This window comes from Fukomys damarensis, unplaced genomic scaffold (assembly GCF_012274545.1).
Source record: "Fukomys damarensis isolate Sample0158 unplaced genomic scaffold, DMR_v1.0_HiC HiC_scaffold_20, whole genome shotgun sequence".
NCBI lineage: Eukaryota > Metazoa > Chordata > Mammalia > Rodentia > Bathyergidae > Fukomys > Fukomys damarensis.
Genome location: NW_022900932.1, coordinates 2,293,045 through 2,309,059, shown reverse-complemented (window position 1 = coordinate 2,309,059; position 16,015 = coordinate 2,293,045). Strand labels below are relative to the sequence as shown.

The 16,015-nt window shown below is 45.9% G+C and overlaps 1 protein-coding gene across 7 annotated transcripts in view; it reads right to left on the bottom strand.

The window, feature by feature from the left end:
- Positions 1-16,015, bottom strand: part of Zbtb9 (zinc finger and BTB domain containing 9) — a 24,930-nt gene that overhangs the window by 4,672 nt on the left and 4,243 nt on the right. For 5 of the 7 annotated variants that reach the window (XM_010605295.3, XM_010605291.3, XM_010605292.3 and 2 more), the window contains exons 4-5: positions 11,474-11,655; positions 10,695-11,341 (exon numbers count right to left, since the gene is read on the bottom strand). The gene's annotated coding sequence lies outside the window, so the exon portion shown is untranslated. Of the gene's footprint in view, positions 1-10,632; positions 11,342-11,473; positions 11,656-16,015 lie in introns of those variants that run through there. The other 2 variants (XM_010605290.2, XM_010605289.2) reach the window with 2 other exon arrangements.

Below are 16,015 nucleotides of genomic sequence, written 5' to 3'. Positions count from 1 at the left end.
ATAGACATAGCATTCATCATAGGGAATTCGTATTGGTGCATGATATATTTGGCTTGGTTTTTTTCCCCCATTCCCCGCCCTTCCTTTTAACCCCTCTTCCCTCCTTTCTGAAGACAGGGTCTTGCTAAATAGTCCAGGCTGGCCTCGAAGTCAAAGTGATCCGCCTGCCTCAGCCTCCAGAGTGCTGGAATCACAGACGTACACCACCACACCTGGCTTCCCTTGCTTATTTACAAAAGCTTTGTTTCCATTTTTTCCCCATTTTCTTTTTTTTTCTTCTTGTGCCTTCCTTCCCTTCACCCTCTCCCCTCTCTTGTTCCCCTTCTCATTTGAATATTTTCTCCCCATTACCCAATATATTTTATATGTTTGGTCCTTAAAGATGTAATTAAAAATCTACCAACAAAGAAAGCCCGGGTCTTGATGGATTCACTGTTGGGCCTTACAAGAAATTTTGAGAAGACCTAAGGCCGCTACTTCTCGAACTCCTTAATGACCTTGAGAGGCAAACAGTATTCTCAAATTCAACTCTTCCATTCACTGATTCTTTGTATTGTTTTCTCAATTTCCATTGCATTGATTTCTGCTCTGATCTTATAATTTCCTCCCTCTTACAAGCTTTGGGCTTGATTTGCTTTCTTTCTACAAGTTTGAGGTTCAGCATTAGGTTGTTTATTTGATCTTGTTCTGTTTTTCTCGTATGGGAATTCACTGCTATAAATTTCTCTCACAGGAGTGCTTTCTTTCTGCCCCGTAAGTTTCAGTGTGTTGTAAGGATGCTATCATTTAGCTGTAGAAACCAGCCAGCGTGCACCTTTGGTCCCACTGAAATTCAGGCCGGTTCCCGGCTGTGAGGCTGGAACCTGATTTGTTCAGACAGCAATTCTCCAAGCGCCTCCTCCCAGTTCCAACTTTGCTCCTTGCCTTCCTGCGGACTTCAAGTTGGCTTTGCCTCACCCTGACCCTGGGAGCCACTTGATGGCGACCACGCACAGCTGCTCTGAGTTCTGAGCTCAGCGGGCCCCTCTCCCAGGGGGCTACTGGCCGACTGCCCTCTCCGGGGAGCATGTGGACCTCAGTAACTCACCAGCCCCTGCAGGCGGCTGCTTCCACTGCTCTGTCCACCGGTGCGTTTCTCTGTGGGGGCCTCTGGGGTCGTCAGTAAGCACTGTGAATCTCCAGGCTCAAGCAGCCCCTCCCAGGCGGCGTGTCAGGGCTTAGGGAGTAAGCGCTACTTTCTTCCTCCTCCTCCTGCACCGAAGTTCCTCTCTTCACTCTCTTCATGGGCTTCAACTGTCACCTCAGGTCCTTTCTGGTCTTGGGGACCCATCTCCCTCCTTCTCTTCCTCACACTGCTATGTTCCAGCATCCGGACACCAAATTTTAGAGATGCTGTTTCCTGCTGTTCACCACCCTGTCATCCCTCCGGAAGTCTCCTGCTCTGTCACTTACTATAGCAGTGCAAATATTAAGGACTCGCTCGTCTCCTCCCTACGCCTGTCCTTGCTCAGACAGAGCACTGCATGCTACGCATTGTGCTTTGCTTTTTCCACCAAAAATATATATACTGGGGCTACATCCATACAGAGAGCAACAAGTTATTTTATCTTTGTGTGTGTGTGCGGTGCTACGTAGGGATCAAACACGGTGCCTTTAAAATGCTAGACAAGAATACTACCACTGAGCTACATCCCCGCCCTTATTAATAAGAGTCCAGCAGAAAGTGGTTTTGTTCTGGGATGTGGGATGGAACTCAATCCCAGAGATCCCAGTGGGCTGGGAAGACAGGATCTCACTGTTCTGCACTGTTCTCTGCCTCTTTATTCTGGTCTGCTGTTTCCAGCTTTCATCCAGCGTAATTTTTATTTTATTATTTTATTATTTATTTATTTATTTATTGGTACTGGGGGATTGAACGCAGGTCCTTGCATTTGCAAGGCAGGCCACCGAACCGCTGAGCTAAATCCCTGGCCCCCCCCAGCCCTTTTTTTTTTTAAAGTTTTTATTTTGAGGTGGGTTATATTAAGTCACTAAAATGCCCAGGCTGTGCTTGAACTTGAGATCCTCCTGCCTCGGCCTCCTAAATGTTGGGATTATAGGCGTGCACCACCATACCCAGTTTAAGAATAATTTTATTAACTTGGACCAGAACTGTGTTTGTAATGTAAAATTTCTAATTAGACATTTTAATATATATAAGTAATTTGCCGAGGATTTAGCTCACGGCACCACACCTTCTGTGTAAGTGCAAGGTCCTGAGTTTGGTCCCTGGCACCAAAAAAATTTTTATATGTATTTATAAAGTTTATTTCTCAATGTTTCTTTAAATTGACTCTTAAAATTTATGAATGTGTATTAAATAATATATGAATATTAATATATGAGTGCATACATTTTAATATATAATATTAATATATAAATGAGTACATAAGTTTTTAGAGCCTACATATATGTTTATGTGCATATTTATACACACATGTGTTTATTTATTATTATGTTTTTTGTACCGGGGACTGAACCAGGGAATGCTAAATACTCCCAGGCCTCATTCTTCCTCTCTTTCATTTTTAATTAATTAATTAATTTTTATTGTGAGACAGGACCTCATTAAATTATCCAGGCCGGCCCTGAACCTGTGATCTTCCTAGCTCAGCCTCCAACATAGCTGGGACCACAGGTGCGTGCGCTGTGTTTAATTAATGCAGCCCAGCTGTATTTAATATTTTCAATCAATCCTTAACAATAGATAAATTTATCTACCCATAAATAACCAAGGGCATCAAAAAACAATTGCCTCTTAAATAAAAAAGGAGTTAGGACTGTAGCTCAATGGTAAGAGCACTTGCCTAGTAACAATGACAACAAAAACCAACCGACAAGAATACTGGGTTCAAACAAGGTCCACACATTACAATTAGTTATTATGTCTTTTAGATTTGGTTTGTTTGAGACAGAATCTTGCTATGCAGTTCAGGCTGGCCTTGAATTCACTGTTTGAGGCTCTGCCCTCAAACTCACAGCAGCCCTCCTCCTCAGCCCCCGGGTGCCGGGATTACGGGCATGTACCACCACGCCTAGTTTACATTCTTTCATATGCTTTAAAATCTTTTAAATCCATCTCTTTTTTCCCCCCTTGGCATTTTCTGGTTAAATTAGATGAGTTGTTTGTCCTTTCAGGTTTCTTTCTTGGTTTTGCGGATTGCATCAGGGTGGTGTGGTTTCACATGGTTTAACATGTCTCCCTGCCCTCTGTGTTTTCTATAATGAGTAGTTAGGTCTGGAGACTTCACTGGATTCAAGATAGATATTTTTGGCAAAACTAATTCATAGGTGGTGATGGCGTTTTCCACAAGAGGAACACAATGTCTGGCCGTCTCTTTTTGGGTGATGTTAACAACCAGTGAGATTCAGTGCCTCTCTCCATGCGTTCATTAATTTTTATGGTGGTTGAATATACACAAAATTTGCCGTTTTAAACCACTTTTAAGTGGACAGCTCTGTATATTGTTTATTTACATGGCTGTGCAACCATCACCAGCATCTCTCTCCAGAACCTTTTCCTCCTTCCAAACTGAAGCCCCGCACGGTGGCTCCGCACGCCCCCTGCCCACTTCCTGGTGCTCACCATCCTACTCTGTCTCCGCGACTGTGACTACGCCGGCCGGCAGTGGCAGTGGACCTGTGGCGGCAGGCAGAGCCCTCGCCGTCACCCGTGAGCCACCTTGCCAACGTCTGAGGAGTTATCAGCACGCATCCAACAGCAAAGATCACATTAATCCTGCAAAAGCGTGCCAAATGCAAACTTGTACCTTTCAATAAAGAAACTTTACCACGGAAAGCTCTGTTACTGTTGTTCTTTTAGGGCAAAAGATGCTAATGCAGTTGTTTTTTTCTAAACTAAAACCACAGCGCTGAGGTTTAACTGCAGCGCTGGCAGTCTGCAGTAGACAAGCGGGTTTGGGTTCAGCTTGGGCACTCGGACTCTGAGAGGTTCCCGTACAGGTGGACCCTACCTGCCCACCAACGCCTTGTCATTTAAGGCCGAGTAAGGTCCCATCATCGTGTACGGGCCACAGTCATGACCCGCACGGCAGAGTTCCAGTCGGCAATTTTGCCACCACTAGTTTTGTATAAACGCTGTACACCCTTCGATGTTCCCGCAATGACAAAATCGTGGAAGGGCAAGTTCCCCAAACTTATGCTTATTGTTGATCCACCTTGTTAAGCAATACACGATCGTACAAATGTAGTACAAAATACAGGCCCCACATCCTGATCATCGTGAAGAATGTTGCTACGAAACATCTGCTAGCATTCCAGGGTTTAATTCTTCGGAGTATGTGCCTGAAAGGAGAACTGCTGGACACACAGTAATTCTATGTCTCTTTGTTCGTTTGTTTGTCTGTTGTCTTCGTAGTACTGGGTTGTAAACCCAAGGCCTTTGCACGGAGCTACCTCTCCAGCCATTTTACTTATTAATTTACTGGTACTAGAGATCGAATCCAGGGCCTCCACACTGAGCTACGTCCGCATCTCTTTTTAATTTAATTTTATTTTGAATTTTAAGACAGGTTTTATTAAATCACCAAGTTGCTCTGGCCTTGAACCAGCCGTCTTCCCGCCTTAGCCTCCAAGAGGGCTGAGATTACAGATGGCGACCCTACCATACCTGGATTCATTTAGTTTTACTGCTGGAGCTGGCATGGGAGTACACATCTGTAATCTCAGCGCTCAAAAGGCTGAGGCAGTAGGATCACAAGTTCGAGGCCAGCCTGGGCTACACAGTGAATTTGAAGCCGGACTTGTCTTAATAGCCAGACCCTGTCTCAAACCCTCATCCCAAATTATTGTGTGTAAACTAAAAAGTAAAAAGAAGTTATGGGAATCTGTTCAGTTCATGATCAGAAATATGCCATTGATAAGACAAGTATTACATTAAATTCATATTATTCTCTTAGACATGTGTTTTTATATTTTGTTGCAGTGTAGCATAGTGTAGTGTATTTCACTATATTCTATTTCATTTTTGGTGTCCTTTTTTTTTTTTGTACCGGGGATCAAACTCAGGACCTTGTGCTTGTGAGGCAGGTGCAGTGCCACTGAGCTATGTCCCCAGCTCAATTTTACTTTATTTTTGACAAAGGGCCTCACTGTGTAGTTCAAAACGGACTGGAACTTACGATGTAGCCCAGGCTGCCTCAGAATTGCGATCCTCCTGCCTCAGCTTCTCACATGCTGAGATTTCACTATGCTGGGCCATGATTTGGTTGTTTTGGGGTTTTTTTGTTTGTTTGTTTTTGCTTTTTTGTTTTTTTGAGACAGGGTCCGACTATGTAGTTAAGCCTGGCTGAATTCATTATGTGATCCTCCCTCAGCCTCCCAAGATCTGGGATTGCAGGTGTGTGCCACCCCCCACCTGATTTCTTAAAATATAGAAACATTTTTTCCTAATCACTCTGAAAGGAGTAGAACTTATCAGAAAAATCGCTTTCCAGTTTTTGAGTGATTAAAATAATCAATGGGTAATTAGTAAGAATGATTCAGGAAAAGGATTCAAAACCATCAGGCAAAATTTGCATTTTTCCCTTTGGGCATCATTAAAATATTTGGCCAGAGTCTTTCTTTTTACCATTACCATTTTAATATGTGATCACTCAAAATTTTCAGATTCTATAAAAATTTTTTCGTGTGTGTGGGGAGGTGCGTGTGTGTTGCTGGGAATTCAACTCAAGGCCTCCAGCAGGCCCGGCAAGTACTCTGGCCCTGAGGTATACTTCAGGTCCTTCTGTTATTACTAATGTACCCTTTCTATTCATATTCTATGGTCTTAACATAATGCTGTTTTCTTCCCTCCAAATTCACATACTGATCCCCAGTCCCCAATGTGTTGGTATTTGAGGGTGGAAGAGCCCCCGTGAATGGGGTCAGTGTTCCCGGAAGAGACATGGAAGACCTTGCTCTTCTCTACTCTCTAGCACAGAGAACACAGAAAAAGACATCTGTCTTCAAACCAGGAAGGCAGTTCCCACCAAACATAAGATCTGCTGGCACTTTTATCTTGGACTCCCCACCTCCAGAATGGTAAGAAGTAATGTTTGTTGTGTAGTCACTCAGTCTGTGGTAATTTGTTACAGCAGCCTTAATTAATATAGTTTTGTCAGAAATAGAAGCTGAAAATAGGTGTGGCATGTGCAAAGGCCCAGCTGCTTGGGAGGCTGAGGCAGGAGGATCACAAGTTCAAGGCTAGCTTTGGTATCTAGTGAGAGAATGAAAGGAAAGAAAGGGAAGGGTGTGGAAGAGAAAAGAAGGGAAGGAAATAAAAACTGAATAGCCTGATTTTCCTTACCACCTAGTAGTTCAATGGCTTAGTGGTGATAATATTTTACTGAGATTTTTCTTGAGCTCAAATGGAGACTGAAACTTTTATGAATATGCCCTCAACTACTTGTTTTGAGATTTTTGTTTTGTTGTGAGAATGGGTCTTGCTATGGATTTCAGGCTGGCCTTGAACTCACTGTTACAGCCCAGGCTAACCTTGAACTCACAGTGATCTTCTTACCTCAGTCTCCTAAACTGTGGAATTACAAGCATGCATCACCATGCCCAACATGCCCTTAACCAACCTTTTTTTTTTATACCGGGAATCGAACTCAGGACCTTGCACTTGCAAGGCAGGCGGTGGGACCACTGAGCTAAATCCCTGGGCCTTCAACCCAACCATTTGTAATGATTAAACTTTATGTGTTAACTTGGACAGGCTATGGCACCCCACCATTTGGTCAGAAAACAGTCCAGATACTCCTCTCAAAGTATCTTCTAGTCAACCTCTATAATCACTTGACATTAAGGAAAGGATATTACTGGGTGATGATAGGAGGTCTCATCCAATTTATCAAAAGCCTAATGAGTCAACACTGAGATTCTTGGAAAGAAGAAATTCTGCCTCAGGACTAACACTGAAATCCTGCTTGAGCTTCCAGCCTGCTGGCCTGCCCTATAAATTTCAGATTTACCATGCCTATAATCCCAGCACTCAGGAGGCTGAGGCAGGAGGATTGCTGAGAGTTTGAGCAGCTTGGGCTATACAGTGAGACCCTGCCTCAAAAAAAAAAAAAAAAAAAAAAAAAAAAAAGAAAAGAAAAAAGTCAGACTTACCAGCCCCAGTTGTGTGAGACAATTCCCTGAAATGAATCACTAAGTGAATATAGGTATTACAGGGCCAGGGATTTGGCTCAATGGTTCCGCCACCTGCCTCGCAAGCGCAAGGGCCCGACTTCGATCCGCAGTACCAAAAACAAACAAACAAAAAAAGTGATAATGTAGGTGTTATACACATCCTATTGGTTCTACTTCTCTGGATAAGCCTGACTGGTACAACCACTATTATGAAACACTGGCTTGAGAACTTAGAATTTTTGTGGCAGACATGGTGATTTAACCTACAATACAAGGCAAATGAGTGCATCTGTGGGGAACTCCTATTGCAATAAAGTTCTGAAAGTCATCTGAATCACAGGAGAGCCAAGCTGCTTTATGTACTTCCTGTGCCATCAAAAGCTCAGACAAGAAACAAGATCTCCATTTCCATCCACATTGGGAGCAGCAGGTATATTTTTCTGAGCTTAGTTCCAACAGGCTTTTTGGACTTTCATGTGATTGCAAGAAAAAAATTCCATGTTTCATTTAACTATGCAATTGCGAAGCTACCTTCCTCCTAACCTTCAGTTCGAGGTGATTAATCTACAACGTGATGACATGCTAAAAGGTAGGAACTGACTCTAAACAGACTTACATATGTACTCTCCAAGTAATGAATATGCCCAGCTAAAATCATGTGCTAAAACAAACAAAAATAAACCAGGTGTGCTGGTGCACGCCTGCAACCCCAGCACTTGGGAGGCTGAAGCAGGAGGATCGCTGTAAATTTCAGACCAGCCTGGGCTACACAGTGAGTTCGAGGCCAGCCTGGACCACATAGTTGCCACCACTACCATAGCCATGAAGTGCAGTATCAGAGCTTCCTCAGTCCCGGTCAGCTGAAAGGATTAAGTTAAAGAAGGATTATCTGAGACATATGCATTCTCTGACGTGACCTTGCCTGCGAGCCCTTCTTCAGGGAGGCTGGCTACCTCCTGGGAAAGGGAGGTACAGAGATAACTGGGTTGGTTGGTTTGTTTTCCAGAACGGAAGACTGAATTCAGGACCTTGCGCTTGCCAGGCAGGTGCGGTGCCACTGAGCTACGTCCCCAGCCCAGAGAGAACTGTCCATGCACGAAGGGTCCTCGCCAAGCCTGGTTAGGGTCCCGTCCAGCCACACAGGCCTGGTGACTCCCAATCGCGTTTGAGATACTGGCTGTGGGCGGCGCTGTCTCCCATGGCCCCGGAAACGCTCCTCTCAGGCGCGGTCATGCCCCAGAGGGTTCCCCTTCGTCCTCGGTGCTGTCGCTTGCCTGAGTGGTAATGTAGTATCCCACCGTGGTCACACCTGCTGCGCTTTCATAATAAGCTTTTTTTTTCTTCAGATCACTGTGTGGCTCTTCTCTGCGCATATCTGAACCTCACATTTCTCCGGCCGCACATAAGTGACTCCTTGCTGCCGCCGTGCTCAGAAAACAAAAGAGGAGCAAATTCCCTATTGAAGGGCGGGGGTCCACAGGCCGTGGTAAACGAAAACCTGAAAGCGCCTGTTCATCTCGGTCACCTGTCAGGAGTTCCATGAATCAGGATATTGAGGACTCCGGATTTTGTCAGCTAAGGCACTAAACTGCCATCAGACTCGACGAGGTGTTCAGGAGGGAGTCTTACCTCCTCCTTGTGGGTGTTCTCTTCTCACCTGGAGAAAACAATGAACCTTACTCTGCCGGGAGGTAATTTCTCACTTGCTCTGGCATCTCGGAGGAACTCGAGGTAGTAAAATTGAACTGTTTTGGAGATGGTGGTTGGTCTGAGATCAGCTTTAAAGACACTGAGCGTAAATAATATAAACTAGTCAGGATGACCGGGGTGGCTTTGTGCCGCGAAGGAGGGTAGGTTCACTACACAGGTGTCATGGTGCATGAAAGCAATCAGTTAGACCTTCCTTCTCTCACAGGAAGCTAATACTCTGAAAAGGGATCCAGGCACAACAGTTTCAATCCATGTGTGGAAAGTTTCATTTTTATGTCATGACTAACAGACTGCTGGTAGCCCAGGTTGGTCCTGAGTTAAACAAAGGTGTCAGATTAAGACACGAGTGCCAGCCAGGGGTGGTGATGCATACCTGTCATCCAAGCACTTGGGAGGCTGAGGCAGGAGGAATGCAGCAAGTCTGAGCCCACGTAGGGAGTTCAAGGCCAGGTGGAATTACAGAAGCTTTGAAGGTGCTGAGTGCACCATTTCAGGGCTCATAGCACAATTCAGGAGTTGGGACATTGGGAGTAGCTACGGAGAAAGGACGTAAACTGCAGATTTGCTGCTGCCAGCTCTCAACCCAGGTTGATGAATTGAACCTGGGTATCATAAAAATGCCAAAGTACTGCAAGTGGTTACACGGGGAGGGGAAGGTGTGTGCCTTATGCCCTGTAATGTGCGTGCCTGTGAAGATGGAATAAACTGTAACATTCAAACAGTAAAACAAAGCCGTAGGTCCTTGGGCTGCTGTCAGGATTGAGCAGCATCTGTTTTGTAAAGACACTGGGAAAGATAGATCTTGCGGATGGAGGGCGGCCTGTCGCGGCCCTTTCCACCCTGACCAGGCTGGCCTGGCTCCGGAGGCCGAGTTCCTCTCCTCCCCCTCCCCTTTTGCCTCCTGAAGCCGCAGGCGCAGTTGTGGCTGAGAACCTTCCCGATGGTGATGCTTCTTGTCAGAGGTAAAAAGCATCGCGCTCCCCTCACCAACCTCTCAAACATGAGACTCTCATTACAGCCCAGCAGAAGTCAGTGAACACTTACCATTATGATAGGAAACGCAGCCCTTGAACCCCAGTTAAGCAGCGGACCTCGACTGCAGACAGCTGCACTCAATTATTATATTATGATTTTTTTTGAGACAGGGTCTTCCTGTGTACCCCAGACTGGCCTCAAACTCATCGTGTTCCTCCTGCCTCAGCCTCCCGCTTGCCGAGATTACAGGTATGAGCCACCATGTGGAAATTTTCACTTTGTTTGTTTGGGTGGTTTGTGGTTTTTTGAGACAGGGTCTCACTATGTATTTGAGACTGACCTGGAACTCACTATGTAGTCCAGGCTGGTGGTGAACTCACAGCGATCCTCCTGCCTCAGCCTCCTGAGTGCTGGGATTACAGGTGTCACCACGCCCGGCCTGGAAATTTTCGTTTTATATATGTGTATGATTTCTTTGATTTTGCTTCTTGACCTGCAAAGCCTGAAATACGTACTGCCTGACCCTTTATAGAATACGTCTGCCAAGCCCTGATCCAGATGAACAGTGGACAATACCTGCAGCTGCCCCCCGGATAGCTGACAGTGACAAACTAAACCCCTGGTCCACCCCCAACTTTGCATACTCCTGTCTTCTTCTCCAAGGACCTCTCATCCAGCTGCTCAGTCCGAGACTAGCACTCTGCCTTCACACCGACCTCCTCACAGTGCATTAATCCCTCAGAACGAGCAAACGCGACAGCTCTTACTCACCTACTTCTCCACAGCATGTGCTGGCTCCCCTCCTGCGTGCACCACCGAACGACTAATTGTCCCTCCTGCTTCCACGTGGTCCCTAACGATCAAATATCCACTCTGCAGAGGACTCTTTTTCAGATGCCTTGAGCACTATTCCCCTCCTTCGACTCCTTCTTCCGGTTCCGGTGCTGGGGTTCGAACTCAGGGCCTTCTGTATGCTAGGCAAGTACTCTCCTGTTAGACGACATTCTCAGCTTTCACAAGCCATTGAAAACTCTTTTGTTGGGGGGTGGGTACCAGGGATCAAACTCAGGACCTCGTGCTTGCGAGGCAGGGGCAAGTGGCGGAACCACTGAGCTACATCCCCGACCCCTTCCTACTGCGCTTCCAAATCCACGCCCTTACCTGTGATCTGAAAGAGCTTTGCACGACCCAGCCCTACACACTTGTTCAATCACAACTCATTCCTTCCCCTGTGCAGCTCCAGCCTCACCAGTCTCCGCGGCGAACAGACCAGTCCCTTCTCTTTCTGGGCGTCCGCATCCACTAAACACATTACCAAAACCACCTGTCCCCCCAGCCCCCGCCTGCTACCTCGGTGGGTGTGAGGGGCTTTCCTTGTCTCTTACTCTCCTCCTCAGCTTCTTTTCTTCCTCATCACACCGGGAGGTAAAAGCTCACAAGGACAGGTCCTCCACATATGCAATGGGAAACCGAGGGAGAACTGGAAAATATTTATCGAATATAAGAAACTGCTAGAGGAGGGAAGAAAGAGCTACCATGGCACACTGCAGGGGTCCTGCCCACGCCGAATAGTCAGGGAGACCCCCAGACAGCCCAGCATTTATTTACTCACAGAAGAGGCAGGGTTTCCCCTGGAGTCCAGACCGCCTGGACCTCCCATCCTCTTGCCTCGTCCTCTCAGGGCCGGAACTGCAGGTGTGGGCCGCGGCACCCAGTGATGTTACAGCAGGGATGGGAGCAGAACGGGAACTTTCCCCTTGACAGAGAAGCACAAGAAGCAGGAAAAGCAGAGGCCTAGGAGAGACAATAATGAGCAGTGACACGTTAGAAACTAGAACCAGATCACGGGGCTTCGTGAACAAGTAAAAGGAAGCCAATGAAAGATTTAAACTGGACAGCAGTGAAAATATCTTTTACTTTGGAAAGCCCACTCTGGCCATGGTATGTAAAGTACCAAGAGAGGCAAGACAGAAGACAGGAGACAAAACAAAAACAAAAACGTAGCCGGGTGTGGTGGTGCACGCCTGTAATACCAGCACTCGGGAAGGCTAGGCCAGGAGGATCGCTGAGAGTTCCAGGTCAGTCTCAACTACATAGTGAGACCCTGTCTCAAAAGACAAAAACGCACAAAAGAGCAGGGAGGAGGTTGCAGTATTGATGAGGAGAAGGAACTGGAATGTATAACAGGGCTGGATATGCAGCTCAGACGTGCAGCACTTGCCTAGCTGTACAAAGCCTTGGGTTCTACCCCCAGCTCTGAAGAAAACAGAATGTGTAGAGGTGAGCGTGGCTCAGTGGCAGCCCGCTGGCCTAGCACACAAGGCCCTGGGCGGGGGTGGGGACAGCACTGGCAGGACAAGTATTACCGGCGGGTGACGGGGTGCGCTCAGGTCTCAGCCTTGGGCACCTATGGAAGAGCTGCCAAACCCAGACACAGCGGAGGAGCAGGCTAGAGGTGAGGCAGCGGGTTCATCTACACAGCTGGTTCAATGGCGGCCCTAAGATCGTCCAGGCCCAAGCTCCTGGGAGGCCTTCTTCCTACTGTTCACTCACGGGACCTGCAGGTGACAGGAGGGTCCCCCGCCCACCAGCCTCCCCCTCTTTCACCGTGTTTCCGGGGGACCGTTTAGATGGGCACAAGCTTGTTCCTACAACCCCCCTTATCCGCTTTTTCACTCCCCACTCCCTCTTACTCCCTTCCTCTGGACTAGCAGTCACTTCCTGCTATCTTGTCATCTTGTTTTTAGATTCCCTCCATTAGGAAGAACACAGTATTTATCTGAGTTGGCTTGTTTTGCTCAACAAGGTGGTCTCCAGATCCAACCAGTGTTTTGCAAATGACAGAATTTCATTCCTCTTTGTGGTTAAATAATGCTCCACTGTATCTAGGTGCCACATTTTCTTCATGCAGTCATCTGTTGATTCCGTACTTGGCTGTCGTGAATTGTGCTGCAATAAACATGGGTAGGCAGGCACCCCTAAAGTATGTTGGCTTTAATTCCTTCAGGTACACCTGAGTGTTAGAGCTGGATCAAATGGCAGTTCTGTTTTCAGGGAAGGGTTTTGTTTTTTGTTTGTTTGTGGATTTATTTATTTATTTATTTTTGAGACAGGGTCTCACTATGTAGTTGAAACTGACCTGGAACTCATTTTGTAGCCCAGGTCTAGGACTCACAGTGATCCTCCTGCCTCAGCCTCCCGAGTGCTGGGATTACGGAATTGTGCCACCAAGCCCAGCTATTTTCAGGGTTTTTTGGTTTTTGGTTTTGATACTGGGGATCAAACTCAGGACCTTGCGCTTGCAAGGCAGGTGGCAGCACCACTGAGCTAAATCCCTGGCCCTATTTTCAGTTTTTTGAAGAGCCTCCATGCTGATTTCATAGTGGCTGTACTAATTTACATCCCTGCCAGCAGTGTAGAAGGGATTTTCCCCTACAGTCTCAATAGCATTTATTGTTTTTGTATTCTCGATGATAGCCATTCTGAGGAGGATGAGAGGGAATCTCAAAGTAATTTTGATTTGCATTTTCCCTAATGTCCAAAGATACTGAATTGCTCTCTTCATCAGTGCTGAGTACAGAGCGGGCACTTGTGATTCAAGGAAAAAGGAAAGAAGGAAAAAAATTTAAGTGGGTTTGGAGATTAGGAAAATTGGAGACACAAAATTAAAGATCACCAAGATGTATCATGTAAAGAAACAAATTCCCATTGATGAATGTCATTGTATTATAAACCTAAAATGTACCAATAAATTTAATGAAAAAAAGAATTAAAAACATACCTATTTAAATGCTTTAACTTCAGAGTGACTAACATCACCCAGGAATTATAAAGTTAGAAGAGGGCAGAGAGACCCCTGAAGAACTCCAGCACTTATGAGATCAGTAATAGAAACAGGAATAACATCTAACCCTCACTGAGTATTACACACCTAATTCCATTTGGTTGAAAGTATTTTTCCTTTGAGAGGCTGAGGCAGGAGTACTGCTGTGAGCTCAAGGCCAGCCGGGGATATATAGTGAGTTCAGGTTGAACTACAAAGTGAGACCCTGTCTCAAAAATTAAAAAAAAACAAGGGAAAATATTTTCCCTTATGTGTGCAACCCTTCCCTGGGAGAACTCATCTGAGTACAGGTGTAGGAAACCGAGGACTACAGGTCCCATACACACAGTAATAGCTAACGTTTACCTCGTGCTTAAAGTGTGCAAGTAACTGTTCCTAATACTTTACATATATTAATTCCCACAATCCTACGAGCATTAAATGTTTATACGGAACTACAACAACCTAGAAGGTGAGGTCAGGATGAGGAAATAATTCAAAAAGCTCTGGGAATAGGGCTAGAATTAAAACAAAATCTTTCATCATAGAACTAACTTTTCTGAATAATAGTTTAAAAACTAACAAGGTATTTTAATTAGCTTGATAGAATTAGCAGATTTAACATTTCTTTTTTCTTTTCTTATCAGTTTTTTGAGACAAGATCTTGCTATGTAGTTTAAGAGGGCCTCAAACTCAGTGATTCTCCTGCCTCAGCCTCCAGGATGCTGGGATTACAGGGTGCACCACCATCCCGGATGAAATATTTTGTACTGGGATCAAACTCTGACCTTGTGCTTGCCAAGCAGGCACAGTGCCATTGAGCTACATCCCCAGCCCATAGGTTTGACATTTCTTGAACACTCATTAAATGCAAAGCACAGCTGGCTTTAAGGATCCCCAAATAGGTAACCAATGCAGAACAGTCTGGGTGGGACCTCTGCTGCTGTGTGCTGCCCAGCATACTCTCCACTCTGTCCTGAGATTTCCATTTCCTTTTTTTTTTTTTTGTCATTGTTTGTTTTGAGACAGAGTCTCACTATGTAGCTAAGACCAACCGGGAACTATGTAGCCCAGGCTGGTCTCGAACTCACAGCGATCCTCCTGCCTCTGCCTACCGAGTGCTGCTGGGATTACACAGCCACCACACCTGGCTCCATTTCCTTTTGAAGTTTCCATGCCCACTTTGTTGCCATAGCAACACTTTGGGATTTGTTGTTGCTGTTTTGCTTTTCAATTTTTTTTTAAATTAAAAAAAGTATTAGTCCATGTTTGCAGCGCTAATTAATTTATGGTGGGAGTCAGTACAAGTACATCCTACAACACTTTGATGGAATGGAAGTACTCTGGCCAGAGGATGGATGAGGCTCAAAGTTTTCTCCCAGGAAATGTAATCTTTAGGCCAGTGACAAAATAAACAAGAATCAGGGCTGAGGTGCAGCTCAGTGGTAGTGTGTGCGTTTAGCATGCTCAAGGCCCAGACTCCACCCCCAGCACCAAACAAAAAACCTGTCACCACCTCACAGTATATGGCCAAGAATTCCTGCTCCATGTATTCCAGAGCTGATCCTGAGCTTGTTCATCCGAGGGTCCTCAGGCCCTTCCTGCCATTCCAGGAGGCACCCTTCCATAAATTCCCTAAATTCCCCTTCAATAAGGTCAGCCAAGGTCGGCTGAAATGCTTACTACAGCCAACAGATCCCGTGCTGCCCAAGGATGTGGTCACCTGGAGTTACGAGCCAGGAGCAGCAGGTAGGTGGGATCAATCACCCCAACGGCAGACTCCCTCGCTATCTTCTTTCCCGTGTGCCACAGTCCTTACCATGGAGATGGGACTGTGGAAGTCTCTCTTTAAGAGGCCAACAAATCCCAGCTGCAATTCACCTTCTCAGCCACAAAGTCACATTTCTCTAAGCACCACACTGAACAACTCTGGAGGAACACACTTTGGGAAGGTGATTACTTCTGGCTCCTATTCGGCATCCCCGGATCAGTTCTGCCACCCACGCTGACAGCCATATTCTGGCACATGGAAGAACTGTTTGTGAAACCTCTGCTGCCTTTTTATGAAGGGGGTCTTAATCAGCTTTTTCGTGCCACTGAAGTAGCTGGTACCATCCCCATCATGGGTTTCTTAGGCCACATTTTTTAATCTAGCTCCAGTATTGGCTGTGAACTTTTTGAGAGCAGGGTATTAATCAGGGTTAGTATAACGCTTTGCACTATTTGTATAATAAATTAAAAAATAATCAGGCCAGGAATGTAGCTCAGTGGCACCACACAAGGTCCTGAATTTGATCCCTGAAACACACACACACACACACACACACAAGA